The sequence below is a fragment of the Drosophila arizonae genome, chromosome 4 (assembly GCF_054131065.1).
Source record: "Drosophila arizonae isolate 15081-1271.41 chromosome 4, UAZ_ARI_1.0, whole genome shotgun sequence".
Taxonomy (NCBI): domain Eukaryota; kingdom Metazoa; phylum Arthropoda; class Insecta; order Diptera; family Drosophilidae; genus Drosophila; species Drosophila arizonae.
The window spans coordinates 17,684,344-17,699,766 of NC_142924.1; the positions used below are offsets into that span (position 1 = coordinate 17,684,344).

General features: G+C 37.5%; 1 pseudogene; it reads right to left on the reverse strand.

Moving 5' to 3' along the window:
* Positions 1-303: 303 nt before the first annotated feature.
* LOC108614138 (serine/threonine-protein phosphatase alpha-2 isoform pseudogene) lies at positions 304-1,644 on the reverse strand (annotated as a pseudogene).
* Between the last annotated feature and the right edge of the window lie 13,779 nt (positions 1,645-15,423).

The following is a 15,423-nucleotide window of genomic DNA, read 5'->3' on the forward strand; positions in this document are numbered from 1 at the left end:
TGAGTAATTGAAATATCTAAAAGAAAATATATTTTAAAAAAATGAAAAATATAATAAAAAAAACTTTGAGCTTTTAAAAATATATTTAAAAAAAAAAAAAATAAATAAATAAAATAAAATAAAATAATAAATATGAAAAATGAAATCAACTAAATAAATACATTTTGTTTGCTAAATTGTTTTATAAAGCAGAGAGTTTTTAGTCCATGTACAAACAATAAAAATATATTTCTGCATAAAATGTTATGCAATTTTTCTACTTAAATTTCAACAGTTACTCTTATAAATAGAAAACTCAATAACTTTTCAGACCGAGTAATAAAATAACAAAAATATATTTTAGTATAAAATTTGTTTACATTATTATGATTATTATTATATTTTCTTTTTTTAAGCTTTCTCATATATTTTTCTCGAAAAATATACAAACGAGTCCTAAATTTAAAAGATCGACTCAACACTGTCCTTACTTGACTATTTGCTAGCTGCACAAACAAATCGAACGCAATGAATGAAGGTTGTTTTTCTCTCTCAGTTGAGGCTAATAGTTTCGGTTCTTGCCCGTGGCAGTCATGTGCTCGGCGCCGACCATGTTGCGTACCGCATATGTGGGGCGCAGAATGATAAAGCTAACAATGAGATCGTCATTGACAACCATCACGGCGCCGGCGTTGTCGAACATGCCGCAATAGTTCGGCGCGGAGAAGATGGTGACCAGTTGGCGGCGTGCGAAGAACTCGTAGCCATCCTCGACAACCTGATGGGCGCGACAGATGACATCGACGCCCATGCGAAAGCAGAAGTTGCGTACCACATCGGCGCCGAAGGTGACGCTGACGCCGCGATCGTTGCCGCCCCAGCCCATCACCTTCTCGTCGGGATCGCTCCACAGCAGATCACAGACCAGACCCTGTTCGGGTATGTCGCAGGGTCGCTTGATGGCCAGTATGTCCTCGAAGCTCTTCAGGCTGGGACTGAGGCCGCCGTGCACGCAAAAGATGCGGCCGCCCACCAATGCAGCCAGCGGCATGCAGTCGTAGGTGTCCACAAAGTAGCGCCAGAGCTTTATCGAATACCGACGCTTGCACTCGTCGTAGAACCCGTAGATGCGATTGATGCTGGCGCACTCGTGGTTGCCGCGCAGCAGCCACATCACGTGTGGATAGCGCACCTTGTAGGCCAGCAGCAGTGTGAACGTCTCAATGGACAGCTTGCCGCGGTCCACGTAATCGCCCAGAAACAGATATCGGGAGGCCGGCGGATAGCCGCCCGAGTGCAAAATCCGCAGTAGATCCACAAACTGGCCGTGCACATCGCCGCAGATCTTCACTGGCGGCCTAATCTCCAAGAGCGATCGTTCCCTCAGAAATATGGGCCGGGCCTCCATGCACACGAAACGTATCTGATTCTCCGTCAGATTAGCGCCCTGTGCAGGGTTATCACAGTTGACAATATCCCTGATTATCCGATTAATATCCAGCGATTGCGCTGTCGGCGGGATATTCTGACTAACTCTCATATTCGTATGCCGGTGCGAGGAAAAGGAGTCATTGGTTCGTTTTGCCATTTTGTAGAACAAATTCAGAATTTAGTTTCGACAAAAAATACATTTACTACTGATTTTATTTAAAACAAAAAACCAATTATATATATGCAAAAATATTATTTGTAATAATTATTTGGGATTAAAAATGAGTATGAAAATATATTTAAATAATATTTTTTTTTTTATTCTAGCAAACAAAAAACTAAACTAATTATGTATATTCAAAATTATTTATTATTTGTAATAATTATTTGGGAATAAAAATTAGTTTAAAAATATATATTTAAATAATATTTTTTATCCTATCTAAAATCTATATAAATTTAAATATTTTTTTATGATAAATATCAAATATATTTACATATTACTTAGCAATACAGTATATTTGTATTTTAAAATAAAAATAAATAAATAAAATAAAAATTGGTCTTAAAAAAATATAGCTATTATGAAAAACATAGATATTTGTTTAAACTATTTATTTATTTATTTTTTTTTTTTTAATGTATATTATAATTTTATGAATTGTTCAAAAAAATATTGTATACAATTATAAAAATGTATATAAATAAATTTTGAAATTGATCTGAATACTAATTTCAATCTATTTTTTTTAACAATTGCCAATATAGTAAATAAATATTTTAAGCTTTAGTAAATTAATGTTAAAGCAATTAATAATTAAATAGTTCAGCTATTTATATACTAGGTACTTATTTATATATTATTATTTATATTATTTAGTCTAGGTATTTAATTTTACCACCCCATTTCGGGTGTCAAATATTAAAACACACCTACTCATATTTTATATAATTTTCAAAGCCCCAATTTGGGCGCCTAATATGCAGACGCGCCTGCTGCCGCCTCTCTAGGCTGTCAAAATGTTGCCCAAAAGGCTAAAGCTGAGGCTGACTCCGAAGCTGAGGCTGAACTAAAGTTGTTGCAATTCTGAGAATATTTTACGCTTGTTGAAGTTGACGACAACGTGGAAGCCACCGCCAACGATGTTGATGTCGATGCTGGCTCCTCGGCAGCAAGCCTGAAGCTTGTTGAGGTGTGAAAGAGAAGGAGAGCGAGAGAGTGAAGAGGAGGAGGGAGAGGCAGCGGTCGCAGTGCTATGGATTCGTGTTTTGTTTTCTTTGCACTTCAGTTGTATCACATCAATGGCCATTGTGTACGTCAACTTTGATGTTTCGGCAAAAGTTGTGAAGTGTGAGGTTTTAGACGTTCTTATTGCACTTTGCCGCAACCAGCTGCTAGCGAGCCGGCGGTCAGAGCTGGCTATCGCTGCTCGGACTCGAAGAGTCCGAAACTACCGACTTGACAGGTGAAGAATGCCAAAAAGAAAAGAAAGAAAAAACGATTCAAGTGGCTCTGTTGCCCGGCTTGGTATGGTCCGACCTGCCGTGTTGGCCACTTCAAAATCAACTCAAGCCTTTTAGACGGAAAGCGCAACCAACAGCAACAACAGCAACAACAACTGATGGCTGGAAAAATCGACACAAGGCAGGAGTCAAAGTCGAGTCGAGTCGAGTCAAGTCGAGTCTGTTGCTTGATTTCGTATTTATTTTGTTTACACGTTTCCTTTGAATTTTCTGTTCTAATTGAGTGAGAAGTGCGATGAGCTTGCAGTTTTCCATCACACATCCAGAGAGCTCCATCATCATCATCATAATCATCATCGCCTTCATCATTATCGGCATTATTATCAACATCATCTGTTGGAACGTTTTTACGCGGTTTTAATTGGATTTTCATACCTGTCCCGCGATGTTTGATTGGTGTTTGTATAATGATCTTGCAATATTCTCCAACCATGCCCATGCCCATGCCCAAGCCCAGCCCCGATCCAGATCCAGATCGCTGTCGAACAGCTGCTCTTGTTATTGTTATTGTTCGACTCGTAGAGCCCGTGAAATTTAACACACATCATCGTGTTCGCTCCTCAAACGTCAAACAGCTCTGCTCTGCTCTCCTCTATCTCTCTCTCTCTCTCTCTGTCTCTCCCTTCTCTCTCTGCGCTCCTTTCTCCATCGCAACACTAAGAAAATAAAAGTTCTTCAGCGCGCGTATTATTGGTTGATTGTACGTGACTTTGTTTATTTAATTTATGTTATTATTGCCTGATTAAGTATGGCCAGGGCCACAAAAAAAAAAAAAAAGGGTTTCTGTTATTTCATTAAAAATTGATTAGTGTTAAGGTACACAAACTTGCTGAGCTAAATAACAATGTAATTACGCAGAGCTCGGGCGTGGACCAACAAAAGAAATTGGAGCTTGAAAGGAGCTGCTGACTGGCTATTACAGGGTATTGTTGTGCCAGCAGCAGGAAATATGAGTGGACAGAAATAAAATGTGTGAAACAGGCAGCAGGAAATGTAATTTGTGAGCATTCTGAAAGTTAGAAACGAATCAATTGATGATTTTATAAAGGTATTGCACATGCTTTCTTGTTTATTATTTATTATTTTAATTTTATTGACTTATTTTTTATTTTCTATAAATTATAAAATTTTATATTAACAAATTGCACTTATATATACAAAGTTATATAATATAAAAATTTAATTATAATTATATATTGTATTATATATATATTATTTATTTAATTTTTATACATTATTTATTCTGTAATATACATATAAGAATCAATCGATATTATTTTTTATTTATATTTATATTTGTTATATATATTCTTATTAAATTATTATTTAATTTTTAATTTTATGTATTATTTATTCATTGTATTATTGTTCATTACTTATTTGTTATACTTATAATCAATTATAATGTGGCTTAGGCTGTGCTAAACAAGAGCAAGCCACAATGATTGCCGTGCTGTGCTCTACTAAATGTACGTCTATGAAGGTGTATATCGTATTTATACTATTTTGGAGAGCTGTCGACACCCGAGCATCCACTCTCATCGAACGAAAGTACGAGCGCCGACTTAACACGATCAAGTCGGCCGATGCGCTCTGAGAATAAATACACACAACGAATGGAGAGTTTTACGGTCCGTATAATATCTCTACCTAGGATTAGCTATAAAAACAAATGCCAATCAAGAGTTCTACATAAATGTTTATATATTTTTTAATCTTTTGTTATTTGTTGTTAATATATAACCAATAATAATATAAATTGTTATATTTTATTTAATCAATATTATATTCTATTAAGACAGGGTATCAAACATAAAATAAATATATTAAAAGCAGAACGTATTGCTGAAATATATATAAATTCCTGAACTGAATTAAGAGTAAAGTCGATCTCTTTTGTTCGACCTTCAAGCGAAATACCTGAAGTATGTGTTTATGTGTGTAAATTCAGATATAAGTTCAAGTAAATGAAGCTCGACTCGCGGCTCCCTTGTTCAGCCCCTGCCAACTAGAGCTCAATTACTTATTTTAAATCAGATTTTGGCTACCAAAAAAAGAACCGCAAAGAAAAAGTTGTAAAACACATTTTACGTCTAATTAACAAGTCAGCAAAAGTTGTGGGATGCCAACAATACAGAAGCACAAATACATACAGACATACACATATAGACAGTAACACATACACATACGAGCAGCTCCTGCTCTTCTGCGCAATCTAATTGCAATAAAAAATAGTTAAACAAAATACACATATACAAAGTAATAAACACGCCCGCCTCTCGGCCATTTTTATGGGCTGGAAAGTAAAGCAAACAGAATGAAAATTCATCATATCTGGAGCATGGAGCACTCCTAATGAGCAGCTCGGCCAAGGAACTGCAGTGCGCTTTTTAATGGGCCCATAAAAATGTGCCAAGTGGGTAGGCAGCGGCGCTGTTTATGATCAAAACAACAACAACAACAACAAAAATAAATGAAGAAGCCAACCGAAAGACGACAGAAAGTAAAAAATGGTAAATTAAATGGCTGCAATAATTAAAACACCTGTTTTAATTAGATAGAAATGCATGTACAAGGTTTTCATTCAGAGAAATAGAGAGAGAGGGGGGGCAAGACGATGGATTTACCATGTGAACTCGAGCAGCGAGCATGCGAAGAAAAATATGTTGAAAGTTCCTTTGGGTGTTAAACTGCAGACACAATTAATGGATTGTCGGCGGCATCAAAGTTCCGGGCAGAACAGCTCTATCATAACTGGATGGCAGTAGTCGACTTCGTCGCTTCTCGCTTCTCGCTGCTTTCTCGCTTCTCTGCTGTCGGCGTGGCAGCTGCAACCTCGCTGAGCTGTTTAGCTGGAAAAGTTGGCAAAGCGTTTAACGATTTACCGCTAGTTGGGCTCATGCTACGTTTTTCCTCGGCATTGTGGGCTGCACCCTTTGACTGCGACCACAAATATGCCAAAACATGATCATCAGCATTTGTCATTTGAATGTCTTGAGAAGCAAGCCCTAATCCTTTGGGCTTGACTCGAACTGTGGCTCGCCGCCTCCTGCTTACCTGTCAAACTCTAACAATGAGCATAGCATTCCAATTCAGGTTTTATATTTTTTCTTTGCTGCTGCTGCTTCTGCTTCTACTTCTACTTCAAATGAAGTGCATTCATCCGGTGGCAATCCTTTTTTTTTCACTTGAATTTCCGTTGACATCCTGCAGACGAATTGTGCTCGTCCTCTGTCTGTTGTTGTCTATATATATAAATATATGTATATAAAGAGCGTCGCTGACATATCCTTTAAGCATGATTAAAAACGTTGAGTAAATGAAAATTGTTTTGTGCTTACGCCTCTTAGCACACCTTGAAAACAACAACAAAGGATCTCCTTTCCATGCAACTGCACTGAACTTGAGCTGGAAATGAAAGAGAAAGAGAGAGAAAGAGAAAGAGAATAGAATAGAATAGAGAAGTCTGTACAAGAGTTGCTGGAACAATAGACAACGGCCTTCCTGTAGGCTCTCTGCCAGCTTCCATATGCACTTAAAATTCTACAGATTTTCCCACTTAGTGATAAAGTTGCCGTTGAATGGCCCGACAGTTGCCTATTGTCTAGGACACCGACTTCCAGTTGGCCCCGCCTACCAAATAAGCCTGGGACGGTGGGCGGCGAACAGGGCAGTGCAGTCAGGTAGGGGCGAGCGCCTTGCGATTTCATGCTTAAATGGAGTCGTTAAATTATTTTCTGAAATTGAGCCGAGTCAAGTCGAGTCGAGCCGCTGCTCTGTGTGCCATGTGTGTGTGGCATTGGCATTGGCATTGGCATTGGCATTGGAGCTCCACTTTACTTAGAAGCCGGCACGTCGAGCTGTAAACGGAAGTACTTACATCCCACTCCCAGGGCACAAAGTCACTCGCAGGCATTAAATTAAAATATCTTGCGTACATTTTCTTGTTTCTGTTTTTTTTTTTTTTTTTTCGTTTTTTTCTCCTCCTGTTCTTTAATTAAAACCGAAATGTTATTGTCTGCATTTGGAATTTGTTGTGCGTGTGGCACGAGGCCCTTAAATGCATTTTGTATGTGATTTCACGGTTTTATAGCAGACACTCTCTGTGCTGGAGCTAATGGCCCACATGAAGTACATGAGAATGGAACTTGACATTGACTACGACTACGAATTCGTGGTGGTCTTTGCTTTGATATTGGAAACTGCTTTGAAGTGCTGTGGCCATAGCAAAATGTAATATTTATTTCATTTTAAATTAACTTTCAGTTATAAAACAATTCACACTTGTAAGATCTGCCCCAATCGAACTTGGAGTAAATAGAAAAATATTAAATAAATATAAATATTAAATTTCACATTTATTTTCTTACTCTCTGCATAAATATCATAATTTTCATTTTACATTTACTTTCATACTCTCTGTCCCAATCGAATCTTTGAAAAAATACTTACTTTAAAATCAATATAAATATTTAAATATCCATTTATTCGCATATTTATTTAAATAAGTTCTGTTGCCTCTTCGCTCGTAGCTCAAGCTCAACTCCCAATCCTTTACACGATACTTCAATTTTCCTTACAACGCTTTCAACTTTAAGCTCCACACACTCACAGGAATAAAAAAAAATGTATGTGGAACAAGGTCAGCTGTTAGCCAGGCGAAAGAGCAGAAGCAGCAGAACGGACCCAAGCCCCAATATGGCCAATATATCACATGACGCCTACAATTTAAGCTGCCAGCAAAAAATGAAATGCAAACAGGGCGAACGAAGAGAAATGACAAACATTTATATAAATAACACCATCGACTCCAATTAAAGCAGCTTTTGTGGATCTCTCGTAGCCCGCTCGGTGGTTGCGCTGCTCCGTTTGCTGGTGTCTGATAAAAACCGCAAAGCGAAATGTTTGTGTGCGTTTCTGTGTGTGAGTGTGTGTGTGCTTGAGTAATAAAAATGCAAAACAAAAACGGCCAAAATATGTATTTTGTGGCCCGCGTGGGCGTGGCAGCTGTAGCGGCCAAAAGACATGCAGAAACCAGAACGAAATCGACGTCGACGTCGAGCAGCAGCAGCAGCAGCAGCAGGAGCAGCGACAACCGAACCACTTCCAACTGTCATTCGCATGGAAAAACGATGACGTACCGATGTACTGGACACCAACAACAGCAGCAACAAGAATAAGTCAGAAAAAATAAGAGAACTGAGCAAGTACAAAGACTTGAAAATACCCTAACACAGCTGCGGAGTAAAGGGAAATGGAAGAGCTTTGGGTATAATTGCTGGAGAATACCATGGGTAATTAAAACAGGAGTCTGAAAAAAGAATTAAGAAAATAGTTTTTTTTGGGGGTGCTATATGTTTAACTATGATTAGCATAATTTTTATAACTTATAATATATTTCATTTTATATATGCAAAGTAAATTAAATAAAATTTTAAAAAATATATATAAAATAAAATATATGTAAATATACAATAAATAAAATTAAAATAAAAAATCATCAAATTAATAAAATTAATTGATAATAATTGATTACTTACCATAAAGAGAACTTTTGGTGGATTTCTTTACAACTCTCAAATATTTTATATTATTAAATCCGATCTTCTTATCCAACTGTTGAATTTCTGTTGTCTGTCAGCCTAGACTCTCCTGACTTAATTCTGCTTAAAATTGAAGCCTCGTATCGCCTCTCTGAGCATTCTATTTAAACTTTAATCAAACCTAACTAAATGCTATGCACAGGAATATATTTTGTATAAAATTCCTCACTCGCATCGCTCAATAATCTTCAGAGTTAATTAAGTAGCTAAGTTACCTCTGTCAGAGTCAGTTAAAAATATTGCAGCAACATTTGGCAGCAAGTGGCGAACGACGAGAACAATAATAATTTATGCATGCGTTGCGGTAAGGCGAAAAGCAAGCGAATGGTAAGAGTGCACTGTGATAGAGAGAGAGAGAGGGGGGGGGGCGGGGCTAAGCGGGCTGAAAAATGGTTTGCGGGGTATAACCGCAAAATGTTCACTTTGCATTTGTTGTTGCTGCCGTTGTTGTTGCTGTTGTTGCTTCTCTTGTTGCTGTTATTGTTGTTGCTGTTTACAGGGTAACGCAGTCGAAGAGCAATATGCAAAAAGTGAATCTGAGCTGCAGCCGGAAAACGGAAATTGTGGCAAATGCAGCCCTCGGCTGAATGGTCCGTTACCCCAGACCGCACCTCCTGCTGCCCCCGCCGCTTTGCTCCAATGCTCCTCATCAGACTGTCCCCAGCTGAAAAACCACATGACTTGCGAGAGCGCTGCACTCAAGGATTTATGCTCTGCCACCGTTTAAGTCAGGCCAATCTGTTGGCTTCGCAGCTTCCTCGGCTGCGAACGCGCACGCGGTTTTTGTCGCGCTTAAACCCATTTCTGGCTTTGGCTTTCAATTTGCAATTGCAATTGGCTACAAAATGTGTGCGAATAACATGCAGAGGGACACACACTTGCGTCTCTGCGTGGAGCTTAGACAAAGTCGCATTGTTTGGCATCGGGGACTCGTTCGACTTTGAGTTACGACTGCACCACCAATGCCACCAGCTGCCGAATCTGCCTTTTAATAAAACCATGCCACAGCGAATGCCACACATAAACTTGATTAATCGCAAGGCGCGCATTTAGTCAGGGCTTTTTGGGATCTTAAAGAGAGTTTATGATGCATAAACAAGTTGAGTTGATTGAGAGAGAAATAAAAAATGAATAATGAAATGTTGAGCATGTTTAGTCATTCGTCAGACAAAGAGCATTTCTCTTTTATTATATATGTTGTATTAGAATTAAAGAGGTAGAATGATATAATCAAAATAAATATATCAAATGTTAGATTAGGTTCAGCCTAACATCGACTGGAACTCTGAGAAGAAAGACAAACTTTTTTCTATCATAAATACCAACATAAATATATATATCAAGAAGATGTGAGTTTAAATAGAAGACTCAAGAGAATAATATATTACTAGTCAAGAAATAAATATATATTTTTTTTAAATAAATAAATGAAAATAATAAAACCCTGTCCTTTACGCCTGAAAGCATATATATCTACATATATATAAATCCTTACATAAAAAACATTTTCATTTAATGCATATATGTGTCTCACTTAATGTATAGCATAAATTAATGCCTGATTCTCACATAATCCGCTATCACTAGCAGCTTATCAGCTACCCCAACAACAGGTCATTGAACAAGGCCCATAAAAACCAAGTGTGTGCCGCCATCATGCCGCTGCTGCAGCTCTGCAACACAATCAAATATCAAATACGAAAAAAGAAATGTAGAAATATCAACCCAAAAAATTACAGAAAAATTGCGCAAATGCGACATATGAATTTAATTGCCTAAATAAGCCTAATCAAGGCGCGGAAAACGGAAATCGGAAAGCGAGGCAAACAAATGTTGACAAAGCCAATGGCAATGCGAAACGAGCCGAACGCTGATTGCGTTTAATAAAAATATAATGCATCCGCACTCGAAAGCCATCAGAAAATCGCCAAAAATCGAAATCGAAACGACAATGAAAACGAAAACGTAAATGAAAACGAAAATGAAATCGAAATGAATGCGAAACGCGCCGGCTGAGCACAATGACAACTTAATTTCTGCCATAGAAAGTGCCCGCAAAGGAGCAGCTAAAATTGACATATTGACAGCCAGACAAAAGGCAGCGGCACACGAGCCATTCTATGGGGTGGATTCAAGGCGAGGACATGGACATGGACATGGACCACGACAACAACCACGACCACGACCCCACCCAACCGAACTAAGCCAAAACCGCAATCGCAGTGCAGTTGTCAGGCTCGGCGTCAAAAATAACAAACATTGCGACAGCAATAAAATATAGCAAAAATAAAAAAAGAAATAATCAAATAGCAACGACGACGTTTTGATGCCCTGTGAAATATATCTTACATATAACAAAATTAAATATTTATTTACACATTTAAAGGAAAAATTTGAAAATTTTTTATTTACCTTTTTAATGTGATATTATTTGCTTGTATTTAAAAACAAGGCAAAAAAATAAATAATAATAAAAAAATAAGAATTCGTAATAAAAAAAAATAATAATAATAATAAAATAAAAATATGAATTTACAGATTAAAAAAAAAATAATAATATAAGCCTATTAAAAAATTTCGTTTTACAATTTTTTTATATTATTTTCGTAATACCAAAAAAAAAAAAAAAAATAAATAAAATAATAAAGCGAAATATTTATATATATAATTTTAAAAATTTAGCTAAAAACTATGTAAGATAAACTTGTCAAATAAATATTTTTTAAAATGAATTGATTGGTGTACGATTTATGCTATTATTAAATTTATTTCAATCAATTTTATTGTTTAGTTTAAATAAAACTTAATTTAATTAAAAGCAAAAATCGTGCACCAATCAATTGGCTGATTAAACCTACTCGGGGATTGAGTTAAAATCTCTACACAGCATTGGCTCATGTAAGTGCTGTGAGACAAAAGAGTTCATCATACTGCAATGTCATAAATGCGAGAGGGTTAAGTCAGTTTACCCAATGAATTTACCCAATTTAGTCAGTCAATAAAATAGTCATACCATATGAGTGTGTAACACAAGCGATATCCAAGTCAAGGTACACAAAGTTAGTGTATAAACATAACATGGTAGCTCTGTATAGGCCAATGCTTAATTGAAGCTGCAATAGCAACACAAAAATCCAATCAAAACGCAATGAAAACCTAGAGCCGAGCCGTGAGACAGCTGTGACTCAACTCGACAACTAACTGCGCCTCACTCTCGCACTCGAAAGGCCTCTCTTTCTGCACACACACACACACACACACACACACACACACGCACGAAGTGACACACTCTGGTTGTGGCCTGGCTGTTGATGTTATTCTGGCAAATAATCACAACAAGGCAAGGCACAACAAGGACCTTGTCAAACGCACGTAAGCGATATAGATATAGATATCGATGTAGAGATACAGATACAGATACAGCTACAGATAGTTGGCTCTATAGATATTGAGATATAGATACAGCCGCAGATAAAGCCTGACTGCAAACAAACACAGGCAGACAGACAGACAGACGGACAGACGGATATGAAGGCTGCATTGCCCAGTGGAGCGTGTATAAGCGCCTTGCAGCCCGCAGTCAACGTAACTCGACCAAATTGCAGTCGCCCTCCCTTGATTTCCTCGAGGCGCCCAAACAAGCAAATCCAATTTGAGCCACAATACACAAATCCTGTTTTTGTTCTGCTCAGACTCCGAATTCGGGAGTCAGAGTCCAGGTCCTTGTGGCTCTGGTCACATTAATAAATCCTTTGCCCAGCAGCATGCTAAACAATAAATATATAGAAAACTTTGCTTTGTTTTGTCTTGGGCAAATAGTTTTCCCTGCCCCAGCCTAATGGTTTTTCGCTCAAGATTAGCCACATTCCAGACACCTCTCCCAGCCTCTCAACAGTCGAGTCTGTCTCTTCAGTCTCGGTCGGTCTGTTTGTTATGATTATGGCTCGACAGAAATATTCAGTGTTAAGGTTGAAGGTGCTTAAGAGTCGCAGCTGCCTTTGTTTGAAATTGTTTTGGGTTTTTGCTTATTGTGGTGCAATAATGAAGTGAGGAGTTGATGAGAGAGGTTGCTGTTCAAGGAGAAACTCTATAAGAGGCCTACAGCATACAGCTGTGAGATTAGAGTGGGGAATACAGTTATATATCAATTGAGATATAGTCTGTCTGACTAAACTAGCTTAGTTTAGACTTGCAGCTTAAAGACGAAAATTAAACTAAAATTTTCAATTAATTGGGGCTACGCAGATAATTGCGCCCATCTGTCCGGCTGCACTTAAGGAAATAGACATAAACTTGTAATGCTCCACATGGCGCATTAAGCTGGCCAAAGCCCTTAAGCTATTAATAAGCACATCTGTAGCCGCAGCCGCAGCCGCAGCCGCTAGGCTGCTCCAGAGCAGACGACTAATTTTATGGCCATCACATCAGGCAAACAGCAAATGCCAGCAAACAACTACCAGGCCAATCAAATACGCACACAGACAGACACCTCCCAGGGCCCATAAAAAACGCCCACATGACAAATAAGACAAAGCACACATAAACCACGCCTCCCCCTTCCGCCGCCCGTCAAATGGCCAAAATCTCATTCCAGCCAACGTCAAATATCAGCGAGAAAATAACAACAAGAACTGAATTTGTTAGCTGTGTTATGTAAATTGCACACGAGAGTGTCGCAGGGCCGGGCCGAACAGGCCCTGGTGAGCCTATATACCCCATACATACGCATACACATGCATGCGTATAAATATATATTATGTAAATAAAAGAAATAATAAGCTACGCCGAGCTAAACAAAATCCGAGCAGCGAAAAAAAACAACAACAAGAAATGAGAGGCAAACCAGGCAAAATTATTTTCATGATGCGTTGATGATGTTTATATTTACGATACGACAAATATGCAGTAGGTTGACAGGAGCGGGGGGCCGGGGCCACTGAAATCATTTTGTAATATAATTTGTGTTGTTGTTGCTGGGGATACACTTTTATGGGCGCCCGGGCATAATCAACATTATCCGAAAACCGCAAACCGCCTACAAAATGCTGAGGAGCAGCGGCCTCCTGCGGCGGCGGCAGAGCTCGGCCGCATTATCATCTCATTGCACAGGACTTAATCCTGCGGCAAGTTATTAAAGCGTAACGCAACGTTCCTTGCCTCATTGCCATTGCCATCGTCGTCATCGTTGTCGCTGGAGTCCTTGGCGTCCGTGGAGTCCTTGGTGTTCTCGTCCTGCTTGTCGTCGCCCCACTGGTTTTATTGTTCGCGCTGCGCTTAACTTGTTTCGCATTGTGTGGAACGTGCCAGGAGGCGCTGCCTTAATACTAAATGATCCAATATCCTGTTTCCTGCATTTGCAGCAGCAGGAGCAGGAGCAGCCTATCTTAAAGGGTCCTTTGTGGCAGCGCCTTAACTCTACTGCTTTCTGTCCATTATTTACCCGCTCTCTGTGCGAACTTCAAGTCGCCTCCTCCTGGCAGCCTGCTGCACAGCTATTTGTCCAGGCAACGATGGAAAACTATGTGAAGCGCGCACACAAAAGAAATGAAAATGATGTTGTATCTGATTCTTTGCACACGGCAACTTAAATAGCAAAATGTAAACTTTTAATTATGCAACTCGTCGTCGTCATCGTCGTCGTCTTCGTTGTCGTCTTCTTTTAATTTCATCTACCAAAGACGCGATGCCCAAAAGTTAAAATACACATAATTAGCAGTAGTTTTTGTCTCCTCCATTTTTTACCGCCCGATTCTGTCATTCATTCTACGCTGCGGCTGTGTGTATCTTTGGGATATGAGGCCCCAGCCCAGCTGACTGCCAGCCTAGCTGACTGAATGCCCAAAAAACTAGGCCATCAACTCCCATAAGTACTCGCTGTTTTAGTTTTAGCGCAAAGCTGTTGACAGGCCGAACAAAGTCCTGGCTAATTAAATGAAAATATTCGTTAGCCCAGCGTACATCAAACGGGCATTGCAATCACTTTGCTAAGCTGTCCAAAAAAAAAGGAGTGAATATTATATATAATTAGCTAATTAATGGCAGTAGCTAAAAAACAAGTTGCACTTAAAATATTTGAATATATCAATGTTTAGCTGTCGAGCTTTTGTAGTAGACTGAAAAAAAAATGTTTAGAAAATTTAATTGAAATAAAATATATACTAATATATTATTTATATTTTATGAATATGTATATAACAAAAAAAATTGATTTAATTTAATTTTTTATATTGTATATATTTTTTAAATATTATTTTATAACATAATTTTAATATTTGTATAGGTTTTTAATATTATAAATCGAAATATTAAATTTTTAAATATTTTGTAAATTAAATAATTTTAAAAGAATATTTTATAAAATATTTTTAAATGTAATTAAAAAAATTTAAATTTAAATAGATAGTAAATGAATAAAATTATACCAAAATTATTATTTATATAAATGAATTTAAAAAATATTTAAAATTTCATAAAGAGGAAATTCAATTACAGAATATAAAGAATTCAATAAATATAATAAATTTATATGCCTTAATATATGTTTAGTTTACATATACTCTAAGCATTCAGACTGCTGATTACACGATTGTAATATAATTGTTAGTATATATACTTATTAGTATATATACTTATTTTCTAATTTCTGATAGAAATTATTCATTATTTATTTTAATTGCTGAATGCTCAAATCAGGCTAAATTCTTCTATATATCTAAGACATTTCTATTATAGATCTTTTTCTGTTTTGGTGTAGTATAATATTATTGCTCTTGTTTGTGCCCAAACAAAAAAGTTAGTCGTAACTACATTGGAGGGAAATAACTTTAAGCATAAATTTAATTTAAGTTCAATTTGAAGTATCATGTTTTCTTTGTCACATTTATGA